Genomic DNA, 15205 nt, shown 5'->3' on the forward strand with positions numbered 1-15205 from the left:
CTACTGCTACTGCTGCTACTACTACTACTACTGCTGCTACTGCTACTGCTACTAAATGGTAAATGGTCACATTTTTCTATAGCGCTTTTCTACCTTCAAGGCACTCAAAGCGCAACAACAAGGAACCACTCACCCATTCACACACACATTCATACACCAGTGTACGCAGACACAGACTGAGGGCAAGGTGGGTTAAGTGTCTTGCCCAAACACTCTACCAACTACTACTACTACTACTACTACTACTACTACTACTACTACTACTACTACTACTACTACTACTACTACTGCTACTACTACCACTGCTACTACTGCTACTACTGCTACTACTACTACTACTACTACTACCATTGCTACTACTGCTACTACTGCTACTACTACTGCTACTACTACTACCACTGCTACTACTACCGCTACTACTACTACTACTACTACTACTTCTACTACTGCTACTACTACCACTGCTACTACTGCTACTACTACCGCTACTACTACTATTACTACTGCTACTACTGCTACTACTACCACTGCTACCACTGCTACTACTGCTACTACTGCTACTACTACTACTGCTACTACTGCTACTACTACTACTACTACTACTACCATTGCTACTACTACTACTACTACTACCATTGCTACTACTACTACTACTACTACCATTGCTACTACTACTACTACTACTACTACTACTACTACTACTACTACTACTACTACTACTACTACTACTACTACTACTACTACTACTACTACTACTACTGCTGCTTCTTTGATTTTCATTTAAACCTCCCTTATACCTGAATGTGTCATTGGTGATGATTCATTTGTCTTATTTTATTAAAAGATTTTCTTTTTACTTTGAGTTTCACTTCTATAAAAAAAAAGAGAATCTTGAACCTGGCTGAAGTGGATGTATGAAGTATTTAAGAAAGAAGAAAAGTAAACCCATGTTTGGGGAAAGTACATCGAAAACATAACAGGACGATCAAGTAGGAATGAAAAGGATGATGTTTGAAAACTAAAAGTCACTCACGTCACGTACAGGAACTTAAAGTAAAAAGTACTTCGTTTTAGTAGTACCCAGCTGTAGGTGTTTGAAGTGCCTTGCCCAAAAACACGACAGTCTGCTCTAGAGCCACTGCAGCCACCCGCTACTCCCAAAACTATACCACTGAACTTGTATCTCCATGGAGACGAGGTGGAACTACCAGGCCAGATTACAGGTCAGATCTGCGTAGAGGAGATGCATGTTTTTCAAGACATTTCCTAAAACACATGTGAATTACTGAATAAAACAGATAGTAAATTTTATGCCAAACTGTGGAACAATCCAGGCAATGCAATAACTCCACGGAGACCAGCAGAAAAGTGACACAATGCGCTTTTAACATCCACTTTTACAAATCTCCTTAAGGCCCAGACTGGAAGGAAACGTAGTGTTTGGTCCGTGCTCCGTGTCAGAGAGTAACATAGTGATTAAACGATGTATCAAATAACAGAAGTAAAGTCTGTCCTTTGATCGGTGTTGATAGTGCGGCGTCTGCTCGTGCGCCCGCCGGAGGTGGAGCTCTGGTTTGTCCGTAATAAAAGCGCCGTCGTAGCGTTAACGCAGCAGCTTCTGACAGGAGATCCACAAAACGTCTGTCGCCATGGAAATGAAGATCTTGTGCTGTCTGCTTTTGTTGGGGATCTGTGAGGCGCATCCACACCGTAAGTATGACCGTATTTTATTTTGTTTGTTTATTTCACTTTGATTTGTTTGTTTATTTCATCTTATTTTCCCCCCAAAAAATAAGGCAGAGAGTAGATTTTAATCATAACCTGCGCACTTACAGTTTTAAATAAGGTACAACGTTCACCATTTTGTATGATTCTTCGTCGCAAAACGGGAAGTATCATAAAAATCTGCCTTTTTTTTATACAAATATGGATCAGGTCGTCTCGCTACTCCATAAACTTCTTTTCTTTACTTTACAAAACATTCAGACAGTTCAGCGCAGTCAGCTTCAGCTCAAACATTCATACAACATTCAAACATTGTCCCGGAAGCGAAAGTATTCCCGAACGTTCTCCCATTTCGACTCCAGAACCTCACACTCCAAAACATTCACTGACGAAACTCACCTTTTATTGTTTTGAAAATGCTTTATTCGCCGAAAACAACGTACAAACACGTTTTATAATATATATTTCACTTTCGTTTCTGACAATCCCTTTGCTCTCCGTGCTAAGTCACTCCCCGTTCACAGCACTCATCATCACGCGTCCCGATAATGAAACTACTGCACATCACATCAGGTTTGTGAAGTCGTAGTATCACGTTTTTGTATATTTATGGAGGATTGTCGTGTGGGGGCGCGGGTGACGTTGGCTCGTGGGCGGAGCCTCGCACAGAATCGTACAGGTGGGTTGAAATAGAGCCCGGGAGAGAGTGTTAAAATACTGAAACGCGCATGGATGACGTTTAAAAACCTCTTCAAGCGCGTTTTTGATGACGGAACAACATTAAAACATGGTAGAAAGAGAAAAAGATTTAGCGTAATACCCGTCTCTGCTATTTTATTACTAAATGTTATGTTTGTGAACTTAATTTAATGTGTTTTATGTGTTACAGACAGAAAAAGACATCATAAAGATACGCTGAGAGGTGAACATAGTGAAGAACATGATACTGAGTGTGAAGTCCCTGAAGAGATTCCCCTTTCTGCTCCTCGAGGTACAGATCTTTAAAAACACATGCAAAAATCTTCATTTATTTGTTTAAATTTATGAAACTGGCTGTCGTAACGGCTGGTGTAAGGTGGACCAAAGAGTGCAGAACTCGGGGCTGATTTACAGTGTTTATTTACAGTTTGTGCAATAAGACAAGAGTTCATTGAACCAACGGGGAGCGGGGAGAATGGAGCGGCTTGCGACCAGGACGAGGACGGGACCGGGAACGGAGAGCCAGAGAGTGTCGAGCAGGGGTAGTCCGAGGAGTGGGAGCCGGGGCGGGAGATGTGGAGTCCAAGATGAGACAAGGAGGTGAAGACAAGGGGTTGACTGTACCAGAGCTGGAGCGCAGAGTCAGGAGCAGGACTAGAGACCAGGGGCAGGGTCGAGCGAGAAAGCAGGAATGTGGGGAGCAGCAAAATCCAATAAGGATCAAAAAGTAGAGAACCAGAATTGCAAAAACAGAGCTGGAGCATTCACGTGGACACGTGGACGATCTGGCTCCAAGTGTCTGAAGCTCGTCCATCTTTTGCTCCGCAGCAGGTGGAGGTAATTGCGCTGATGGGCTCCAGGTGCGTGCGGGAGGAGTCAGGAACTCCGCCCAGCTCCAGGCTCAGACGTGCATCATGACACTGGCATTGTCATCTTGGAATCTGCCCGTGTCATCAGGGAAGAAAAAAATCCACTGATGGAATAACCTGGTCATTCAGTATATTCAGGTGTCAACTGACCTCATTCTTTGAGCACAGACTGATGCTGAGCCTAGACCGGACCAACTGCAGGAGGAGACGACATATTTGCTTAGTTAAATCCAGTTGGCGAGTGTATATGACTCACTTCATCTCACTATTCCTTACATTTCTTTTGTTTACCTCAGTTCAGAGATTCCCGAACCTTCCTTTTAACTCCTAAACCTCACACTCCAAACATTTCTGGTGGATTTATAGATCCCACTGACGAAAACATACCTTTCTATATTCTGAGCCACTCCCCCTCCACAGCGCCATCACAACACAATCATCACGTGTCCCGATAATGAAACGAACTGCACATCACATCAGGTTTGTGAAGTCGTAGTGCACAGTTTTGTATCATGTTTTTGTATATTTATGGAGGATTGTCGCGTGGGAGCGTGGGTGACGTAGGCTTGTGGGCGGAGCCTCGCACAGAATCTTACTTGCTACGTGTAAGGAGGGTTTGAATAGGGCCTGGGAGGGTGCGCTCGGTTACTCAAACGTGCAAGAACTTCATCTAAAACCTCTTCAGGCACGTTTTTGATGAGGGAACAACGTTATAACATGGTAGAAAGCTTCAAAAATTGCACAATAACACTTCTTTAATAGGATACAATGCCACCTACCATTTTATTATGACATGTTATGGTTGTTAACTTAATGTTTTTAAAGTTACAGCTCTACCACAATTTTCTGATCTTGCAGATGCTGTAATGTCCCGTGAACACCGTAGCAGTTCTGAAGGTACGGATCTTTAAAAAGACCTATGCACAATCTTCATTTATTTCATTAACTTTATGAAACAAAAGCTCTTATTTTTTAACAAAACAGGTCACACAGTTCAGTTTAATCACGTACACATAGAATAGTTCAGTCGTACCTGATTTTTTCCCCATGCAGTGAAGTAAAATCTCTTTAGCTCCGGTAGTGTTCAGCTTATTTTAAAAGGATCAAAATGAACCCAAAGTCTGTGGTCTGTGGTCTGCATCTGGCATTTATCCTCCACGAAACAGGAAGCGTAACACGAAATCTACGTTTTCTTTATACAAATATGGCGCACTTCGTCTCACTGTTGTTCCTTTACCTTCTTTTGTTTACTTTGCAGAACGTTCAAGCAGTTCGGAGAGTGACGAGTGCGCTGACGTCCCGCCGCCAACTCTCCCTCCGATAACTCCCCCGCCAACTCTCCCTCCGATAACTCCCCCGCCAACTCTCCCTCCGATAACTCCCCCGCCAACTCTCCCTCCGATAACTCCCCCGCCAACTCTCCCTCCGATAACTCCCCCGCCAACTCTCCCTCCGATAACTCCCCCGCCGAGTGTGTAGCAGCGTAGCGATCCTCGGAGCGATTTTATTTCACCATTAAGAGGATCTGGGGCAATGCAAATCTCCATTACCCTAAAGCAGGTGTCATTTTGAATCGATTAAAGTAGTTGTGTCTTGTAAAACGGCAGACAGTGATTCTCTTTCTCTCTGAATAAACTGAAGCGAGCGCCTGTGGTTTTGTGTCTTTACTGCAGCTCAGGATTACACTGGTGTCGTCGTGTTGTGCGCAAGGTGTTTCACGGTGGTGCGTTTGTAGAGAATAGAACGCAAAAGTTGGCAAATATCCCAAGAAAAACGTAAAAAAAAGTTAGTAATTAGTATACATTCTAACATTTGTAGAGCATTATTTTTGCATTTTGGTTATTGTAAACTGCAATATTGGTCTAAAATAGTTTAATAATATCAACAGGTCCATTGACTTCCTGTTCAAAAATGAGTAAAAAAAAGAAAAAGATAAGCCCCAGTTCTTTGTAGTGGCGTTTAATTCCAGAGCAGGGGGGTCAAACACATTTTCACCAAGGGCCACGTCAACAAAATGGCTGCCGTCAAAAAGCCAGATGATAAATGGAATTACTTTTTAAACTTGTTAATTAACTGTTTCTGTATTTATTACTTATTCAAGTTACAAATATTACATATGAATTTGCATAGATGTAAAAATATGTCTGTGTAACTGCGTATCTCCTGATAAAATCTCCCTGTCGAGGGCCATATAAAATGATGTGGAGGGCCACATTTGGCTCGCGGGCCTTTAGTTTGACGCACGTGCTCTAGAGGCAAATTTTCAGTCACATGTTTTTTATTGTGAGCAATAAAAAAAAAAAAAAAAAAAAAAGATTAAGAGGGCAGAGGCTTTTCTTCCACTTTCTATTGGGGAGAAAAAGCCTTGATTTTCGATGTGGTCCTCGGGAAAATGAGAAAAACGCGCATGAAAGTTTGCACGAGTTAAAAAAAAAAAAACATCTCAGAAACTCAGGTCAAATCCTTCTGTCCGACTCTGTCCCCGCCTGACGTCACCGCCGCAGATGAACCAACTTCAGCTGATTTGTCGATGTATCTCACACATTTGAGCTCTTTGACTAAACGTGAATACATTTAGTACATTTAGGGGTTGATTGTCAGTTTTCCAGATCATAAAACCTCAGACGACAACTGTTTAATTAATACTGATGTAGTGTAAAGTTTATACACTGCCTCTATACACACACATATACACACTGACTCAGACTTTAGAGAACTGTGATGTCCAATAGGAGCTGACGTCGCCGTAAACAAAGACGTCATGACAACAAAGAGCCGTGGATCTGTCAGCCCCTCCTATGGATATGTGTGTATTTTTCTTTTAATTTACCAAAATGAAGTATCTGACTCTGCCGAATCCTACACATCTCATTGATTAAGAAAATAAAATGTGCAGAGCAGCGGCCGTGAAGGTTTAAATCGGGATTGATCAGCAGTATGGCGTCTTGAAAATAAGTGTTTAACCCTTTAAGGACTGAGCACATTATAGACCAGTACAGCTCGTCTGGACTTTTATCCGTTTTTAGCCATAAAAATCATGTACTTTCACCTTTTTTTTTTACCTGTATTTTACAAATCCATCTGTATTTTTCCGTTGACGCATCGAATAACTGACTGGGAGAATCGCGGAGGCACCTGCGCTCTGATTGGTCATCTTTGAGGGCGACGTAAGCGCATTACCGTAATGACAGTGACGTATTTAAAGAGCCCCGTGCCTCTGCTTTGAGACGCCGTTTGAATTTATACGAGAGCACAATCGGTCGCGGGGTTAAATATTGCTCAAACGTGCACAAATCTGTTCAAAATCTACTTTAAGAGGGTCGATGAGGAAGGGAAACAACTACAACTTGGTTAAAAGCTCTGAAACGTCTATTTTACAGAATAGGTCTGCGTTACGTTTTGATTCCTGCGCACTGTCTCACACACTTGTCTTTCCCGGCGCTTGGACAGATGGATTTGTTGAAAGAGTTGATCTTGTTGACCAGGTTTCTGTTCTATTTCAGAGTAAGTCTAATGTCAAACACTGTAAGTTCTACGGCGCTCTGTACGGCGTGGCGTTCCAAGGCCGGTTTCAAAGCCTCAGATAAGCTTCGGCAGATTGACTTCGATGACATCACAGAACACACCAAACAGAACGGGACAAAATGAACAAACGTCCACGCTATTCCCTACTTTGGACGCTATTTAGGGATCACGCCGTTTTTAGTAGTGTCCGACTGTCCGGTTTGTGAAAAAGTGGTGCGCTCAAAATTTCCTGCAATGTGCCTTGAAAACTCGATTGTCACGATGCACGTATTTCTGCTCCTTGTTTTGTTCCCTGCGTGTTCTTTCCCCTCCCTCACCTGCCTGTGTCTGGAGCTGGGCGGCGTTCCCGGCTCTTCCCGCGCGCACCTGCAGCTCGTCAGCGCCATCATCGCCACCCGCCGTGGATAAGAGGAGCCAGGACCAGCTGCTCGGGGCCAGATCGTCTGCGTGTCGAACGTGACTACTCAAGCTCTGTTTTAGTACTCGTGGGGGAGGGAGAGAACAGGGTGGGAGGCAAGACAAGGACCGGAAAAGTGCGGATCGTGACACGTATTGGTTTTGACCTTTGACCTTTACCTCAGTCAATAGCAGTACAAGTGATAGTAAATACTACCGAGTGTTACCAGTAATTGTCTGTGCTACTTCTTCTATAGTAATTACCAGTACAAACAGCAGTAAGTACTACGGACGGTACCAGTAATTACTAGTATATACTGGAGTAAGTACTATAGATAGTACCAGTAATTTACTAGTGCCAGTACAATTAAGTCTCGTTTTAAAATACCAGTTAAAGTAGTGATAGTTCCCAGTATGTATCACTATCATGTTCATTTAACACGTATAATTTATGCGTTATTGTTTTTATTGGACATTTCTTTTCAGTCTGATTGTCGTGTTAATGTGAAGTTTGTCATAATAAAGTGTTTGTGTTTTCACAGTTTTGTCTTGTGTATTTTCTATGAACTTATAATGAAATAAAGATTCATCTGCCTCATAACAACATGTTCTTTAAACCGTTCACTTAATACGACATACTGCAGTAAGTACAGTGCTACTACTAGTACTTATTAGTCCACGTATCACTTCTTGTACCACTGTAAGTACCACAAAGTACCACTATTAGTTATACAGTATGTATCAGTATAAGTACCAGCCAAAGTACCACCAGAAGTACCATAGTAACTACCCCAGTAACTACCACTGCAAGTACCACAGTAATTACCAGTGGAGTATCTACGAACTACCACAGTACGTCCTGATAAGTCCCAGACCGGATTTTAAAGTGCTACCCAATAGTTTTATATGACAACGCCTTAATTTAGTCAAAAAAGTAAATTACACAAAACTGACTCTTGTAGCTTTAAGTCATGACAGAACGTTGTTACCTCCACAAAAATATACTTAGAGATGAATTTTGTTTCTTTATTATTAGTCTGTGACATCTCCAAAGCTCAAAACGCTCTGTTCCACCTCGTGATGTCACAAAGTGGTAGTTTATAATTTAACAGCTCCTTTTAAATTCAGTTCAGTGGAAGATCGGCAATTCCAGACGCTGAAATGATCCAAATGATTCTAGAAATGAAGGCGCGTGGAGTTTAAAAACACAGCGGAGCACTTCCTGTATCGCCACATGATGACATCACAAGGTGGAAGTTTGTTTGTTTTTTATATTAGAGAGAAGAAATATGCAGGCGTTGTGTGTTAAAAGTGTTTTTGATGAGGAAACATTATAACACAGATTAAAAAAACTGTGTAAATAACGCTTTAAATTAACTTAATTAAGGAATTTTAAGAACTTCCTGCATTTTTATTTATTTTTTTATTCAACTTTTATTCACAAACTGAGTATCTTAAAACAAATAAATGTATAATCCAGATACGATCTCACCAAACGAAGTAATAAATAGAAAAACGTGGGGAACTGTTGCACCTTAACTGATACTGCACTAATATTGTAATAAGTTCTTTACGTTCATATTACACGGACGGAAATATCACTGCTGTGTTTTTAAGAGCGTGTACAGACATATATATAAAAAATTAAAATAAAAACTTATGAATGAACTCCTTGTGTATTATCTTGAGGAAGAACTGCGCTGATACTGGCTTCATTATCAAACTGGGTCAATAATCTTTATGTATCAGATGAACGCGCTGAGTGAGATTGGCAGCTATTACATTTCTACAATAAGTGTTTTGGGGTTTTTGTTTATTTTATTTTGCAGTTTTGTTCATAAATCAACATATAAAGTCGCAAATATGGAACTCGGCTCGAAATTCTTATGCTTCTTAAGTTCTTTTCTTTCGTTAGTGCAGTTGTCCCTCGCTATATCGCTGTTCGCCCAGTTTTCCACACTTATTTTAATTCATTTGAGTGCGCGTCGTGTTCTGCGTCCTGATTGGCTGTTGAACTGTAAGACCGTTGTCCATCGGTCTCCCAAATTTACATGAACGTTGGATCGCATTGTTTTCTCTGCTCTCTGCTGCCACACTCCATTGAGGTTAATTCAGTGGTCAGTCGGTGTAACTGCAAGTAAATTTCCTCTGGTTTTCTTATTCAGGCCTAAACATTGCGCCTAATTTCCAGTGTTGAAATTTCCCCCAAAAAATGTTGAAATGTTTTCCAAAGCATAAAAAGAAAGATGTGTTTGTATATTTTCAATAGAACACAAGTTAATTCATTTTTACAGGCAGTTCATAATGTTGTTTCATGTCCTGAGAAGAATAAAAACACTTTAAAAAAAAAAGAATCTTGACCAAGGCTTTCATAATTCATGCATCAGAGGGTTAAACGAGAGAGAAATGTGCAGAAATGTGTGAGAAAAGTGTATAAAGTGTGTGGTGAGGGGTTTTACAGCTGGAAAACATAGATAATAATACAAAATAAACCTGATTTTTGGGTTATTTTTGGAACGAAACCCCCGAGATAAACGAGGGACCGCTGTATTCGCCTGTTTTATTTAGCGTGTGACTGAATCGCTCCGTTTCCCCCATGAAATCTTCACCGTTTGAGCCCTCGCTGGTGATTGGACGACTGTTCCCCCCACCTGTCCAATCCTGTGTCTCACCTGCAGCCGTCTCCCTCGACTTCAGAAGGTTCAGCTCACCTGTTCGGGGCCTTAAGGTGTCGCTTTTGTTTCTTTTATGGACGTGACGCCGTTTTGAGACACTCGAATCTCAGCGCTAACTTCTGATTTTGTTCTGTTATTCTAAAATTCGTTTCTTAGTTAAACTTTTGTTTCTTTTGTTTAAACCCTTCCACGTTAAGTTTTGTGAAATATTTTAGACCCCACTGGTTTCGTTTACCTTTTACAACTCTGTTCTTTTAAGTTCCATCTTACTTTACCATTTTTTCAACCTGGTTTCTGTCACTTCCCTGACCCTAAACGAGCTGGATCGTAACAGCTGTCTCCCTATATATGTATTTTTTTATCCCTTATTCGTAAATTTTAATGTTTTACGACAGTGGGAACATTTGCGTTGAGCGTTTTTTTTCTCTTCCCAACACCCATTCGCATCATTTCCACATAGAAAACAGAACACAAACGGAACAAACTGCACGTCATTCATCTATTTACTACTTACATCTTAAATAAAACTGCGCCTTTTTAGATTTGCATATTCAACCTGCTTTTCCCAGCACAAACCGACCTCGTTTATCATTTACAAACGCTGACATCTCTTGCGTTTCATAAAAGTCTAATGGATCTTTCACGTGATTACGATGGAGTATAAGGGTCAGTTAAATAAAGTAAATTATACGGCGCTACGAGAATAAAGTCGTAGCATTTCGACATTAAAGACGTCATTTTACGAGAATAAAGTCGTGTTTTTATGAGAGTATAGGCTGCTGTGCGTGAATGAGTGACCAGTGCGTTGTGCGTTATGGAGAATTTGGAGCATTTTGGTCAGATAAACGTTCGACTGGAGTTTACGCACGATTAAATACCCACCATCACCGCACTATCATCAGTATAAGTACTCTGAAGGGACACTACCAGCATTTGAGTTTGTTTAGTCGGAGGAACCAGACCACATGTGTCAAACTCAAGGCCCGGGGGCCAAATGCGGCCCGCCACGTCATTTTATGTGGCCCGCGAGAAGTTAAATTAAAAGGCATGACTGTCATTTTAAAATAAGCCTGTACTGTTTTAATGTGTGCGCTGACAATAAACTAATGAGATTTTCCCAGCAAGTGAGAGCAATGAAGTGAGAAATATTTGGAAATAATCATCACAAAATGTTCGCGAAGAGGAAAACTGTCGGCGTGGAAGGAAGTTGGAAGGAAGAAAGGTGAAGGTGAATACAAGTTTGTGCTTTGAGGAGGAAAAACCTGTCTGTTTTTTTGTGTTATGAGGCGGGGTCGGCACAGTCTACGTCGACATTCGGTTACATTTAGTGATATTTACGCTGCCGCACAGTTACATCTGGCCCTTCATGGCGGCCATTTTGCTGCCGTGGCCCTCGGTGAAAATGAGTTTGTCGCCTCTGAACCAGACAGATTTGGAAGAAATTGCTATGTTTGAACAAAATGCTCCAAATTCTTCATAACGCACTGGTCACTCATTCACGCACAGCAGCCTATATTCTCTTAAAAATACGTCTTTATTCTCATAATATTACGACTTCATTCTCATAAAATTACGTCTTTAATGCCGAAATGTTACGACTTTATTCTCTCCATAATTTATTTTATTTAACTGACCCTTACACTCCATCGTATGTGATAACCATGTCTTTATTATACATTTGTCGCTTGCAGCCAACAAGGCGCTAAAAAGGCGTTTATCGTTCTTCATAAAGTCCTTTGTTACACGTCTAAAGAATACGAAATGTACGTTTGAACGAGTCCTGCATTCTTCTATCCCGGGGGCGTCAAACTCATTTTCACAGAGGGCCACATCAGCAAAATGGTTGCTCTTAAAGGGCCAGATGTAAATGTAAGACAGTATAAATGTAACTATGTTTTAATCTAGTTAATTAACCGTTTCTGTATTTATTACTTAAAGTTCCAAATACTGCATATGAATTTGCGTAGATATGAAAAAATGTCTGTGTAACTTTGTCTCTCCTGATAAACTGATATTTTAAGACAGTCATACCTTTTTAATTTACCTTGCCGCGGCCACATATAATGATGTGGCGGGCCGCATTTGGTCCACGGGCCTTGAGTTTGACACATGTGTTCTACCCTGTCTCCCCATGTTTAGTCCTGACTCTGGGTAACACAGTCCCTTGATAAATCTGTTTCCCAAAGACCGACAAACCCCAGGCTCGATCAACAACACCCGACCGCTCTTTTTGCTTAAACAGTCGTCTAATAAAACACATTCCGACGTGCTCCTCCTTTTCTCACGCTGAATCGCTGTCATAAACCAGATAAAAAAACAGACAAAAAAGAGCCGTGACCTTGTGCGCGGACCGTCCCACAGCGGATGAAGGTGGGGTCAGATTTGTCCCTTTATAAACGTACAAAATATCATAAACGACGAGAGGACTTACAGCGACTCCCAAGATGAAGAGGAAGTGGATTTGTCTTTGGGTTTTGCTGTGTTTTCTGGGTTTCTCTGAAGGTAAGAAACATCCATATTATCTTTGTTTTGGGAAAAAGTAATTACGCTGGTGTAAAATGTTTTTTTTTTTAGACCTGTCTCTGTAGAACAACTCAAAGCAGGTTCAGTTTCAGCTTATTTATTTCAGGAATAAAAAGAAATATTGTTAAAATGCAGGTTTCTGTTGTAATATTGGGAGTTTTTGGGTCTAATCTTGAATAGAAATGATCAGATTCAACGTTTGTGAAGTTACTTTTTGGATATTTCATGGCAAAATACAGTGTAATTAATAGAGTAAACTGGCTCGTGCGCCCCCATCTGGCAGTACGACGTCATCACATCCTAGAATCTGAAAACAGTATAAAATATTCATGATTCATTGGTGTTTTTCAAAAGGCAAGAGGCAGTTTCCCCCATTTTTTACATCGTATTGTGTGATTAAATGTCTCTGTTCAGCCTGATCGTTTATATTAGCAGCATTTTAACTTTGTTCGTTTTTATTTAACTCCATCTGTATTAAATATTATTGGACTATAAAATGTTGAAAGAGAAAGAGCCGATAGGAAACAATCTGCCTCTTTTCTCATTGGACATAACTGCGAAAAGCAATCTATAAAATTACTCAAATTAAGAGCATTTTACCGGATTTGAGCATTTTTAACTTGACAAATAAAATAATCTACCAACTGAATAGCTTATTATTTTTATTTGTATTTTTATTTGTATTTTTATTTGTATTTTTATTTTTATTTTATTATTTACACCCTTATTTTAAAGGATTTACATTATGTCATTTTCTGATCTATGTTCTAATGTTGTTTCCTCGTCACAAACAGACCTGGAGTTGTGTTTTGTTTCATTCACACATGTTTAACACACAAAGAGTTTTTCCACACATACTAAAAACACTCCGTTCCACCTTGTGATGTCATTGTGTGGTGATACAGGAAGTGCTCCGCTGTGTTTTTAAACTCCACACACCTTCATTTTTAGAATCATTTGGATCATTTCAGCTCTGGAATTTCCGATCTGTACTGAATAAAAAAAGGTAAAATGTAGTTTTTAACTTGAAAACTACCACTAGGTGACATCACAAGGTGGAACGGAGCACAAAACACAACTCCAGGTCTGTTTTTTGAGGATGTAAAAGTGTTATTACATTGCTTAAAGTGTAAAGAGCTGTTGTTTCATATCTTAAGTGGAACAGGATGTATTTTCTTATTTTAACGTCAAAAAGCCTTGATCATTTTACTGGCCAAATGGAGATTAAGTTTTTATTTTAGTCATTTTAACTAGATTCATTCACTCACATAGACCACGGGCGACATTTTAAAATGAGAAAAGCTGTAGTTTTGGTTTTATAATAATACTCACGTTAATAATTCAAAGGCGGAAGCACATTTTTAAAATCATTTTGGATTGTACAGCCGGATCAGTCTGAGTCATTCCATAAAGAAGTGCTGTATACGCTACAATTCCACTGACTGTGTGAAGATAGTCAATAATCTTATCCATAAACGTTGCTATTGATAAACCGTGTGCACAATCTTAAAATGTTTTGTTCCCTTTAGATTAGAGCAGCTATCTCTGTCCTAGTTGTCCGGACACTGTGACGTCTGATAAACAACGGGCTGATAAAACAACGGGCTGATAACTCTTTAAGAATAATAATAATAAATACAAACAGTTGTCCAGTGGGTAATGGGAAATAATGTCGTTCAGATCGAGCAGGATAAGATGTGAGTTCAGATGTAATAATGGACTAGAGACACAAGGCAAGATTATTTATACAGCACAGTTTGTACACAAGGAATTCAAAGAGCTTTACAGAATAAAAAAGGGATTAAAATCACAATACAACAAATCGAAACATGAATAATCACAAATGTCATAAAATTAACATGGATTTAAACATCGTCAAAGTCGAGGTCTGTCTCACATTTTCAGGAAGAATGTTCCAGGTTTTAACTGCACAAAACTGAAACACTGATTCCCCATGATTGCTCCTGGTTTAGTCCTGGTTTAGTCCTGGTTTAGTCTTGGTTTTGTCCTGGTTTAGTTCTGGTTTAGTCTTGGTTCAGTCCCAGTTCGGTCCCGGTTCAGTCCCGTTTTAGACCCACTTTAGACCCGGTTTAGTCCCGGTTAAGTCCCAGTTTAGTCCTGGTTCAGACCTGGTTTAGTCCTGGTTTAGTCCTGGTTTAGTCCTGGTTTAGTCCCGGTTCAGACCTGGTTTAGTCCTGGTTTAGTCCTGGTTTAGTCCTGGTTCAGACCTGGTTTAGTCCTGGTTTAGTCCTGGTTTAGTCCTGGTTCAGACCTGGTTTAGTCCTGGTTTAGTCCTGGTTTAGTCCTGGTTCAGACCTGGTTTAGTCCTGGTTTAGTCCTGGTTTAGTCCTGGTTCAGACCTGGTTTAGTCCTGGTTTAGTCCTGGTTTAGTCCTGGTTCAGACCTGGTTTAGTCCTGGTTTAGTCCTGGTTTAGTCCTGGTTCAGACCTGGTTTAGTCCTGGTTTAGTCCTGGTTTACTTGCTTTCTTTATTTTACTGTAATGTGCTCTGTTGATTTGTGTGATGTTTATTGTTTTTAATCGTGTTTTTAATGTTGCACTTTGGGCAGCTTTGGTTGTTGGAAGGTGCTATAGAAATAAAGTTTGATTGATTGATTGGTTTAGCCTTGGTTTAGTCCTGGTCTAGTCCTGGTTTAGTCCTGGTTTAGTCCTGGTTCAGTCCTGGTTCAGTCCTGGTTCAGTCCTGGTCTAGTCCTGGTCTAGTCCTGGTCTAGTCCTGGTCTAGTCCTGGTCTAGTCCTGGTTTAGTCCTGGTTCAGTCCTGGTTCAGTCCT

General features: G+C 40.4%; 1 long non-coding RNA gene across 1 annotated transcript in view; it reads right to left on the minus strand.

The window, feature by feature from the left end:
• LOC129456214 (uncharacterized) overlaps positions 1 to 14847 on the minus strand; it is a 508652-nt gene extending 493805 nt beyond the window's left edge. Inside the window, exon 1 of the long non-coding RNA XR_008648689.1 lies at positions 14542 to 14847. This is a non-coding gene — a long non-coding RNA (uncharacterized LOC129456214). The remainder of the gene's footprint in view (positions 1 to 14541) is intronic.
• Positions 14848 to 15205: the final 358 nt, after the last annotated feature.

This window comes from Periophthalmus magnuspinnatus, chromosome 4, assembly GCF_009829125.3.
Source record: "Periophthalmus magnuspinnatus isolate fPerMag1 chromosome 4, fPerMag1.2.pri, whole genome shotgun sequence".
Taxonomy (NCBI): domain Eukaryota; kingdom Metazoa; phylum Chordata; class Actinopteri; order Gobiiformes; family Gobiidae; genus Periophthalmus; species Periophthalmus magnuspinnatus.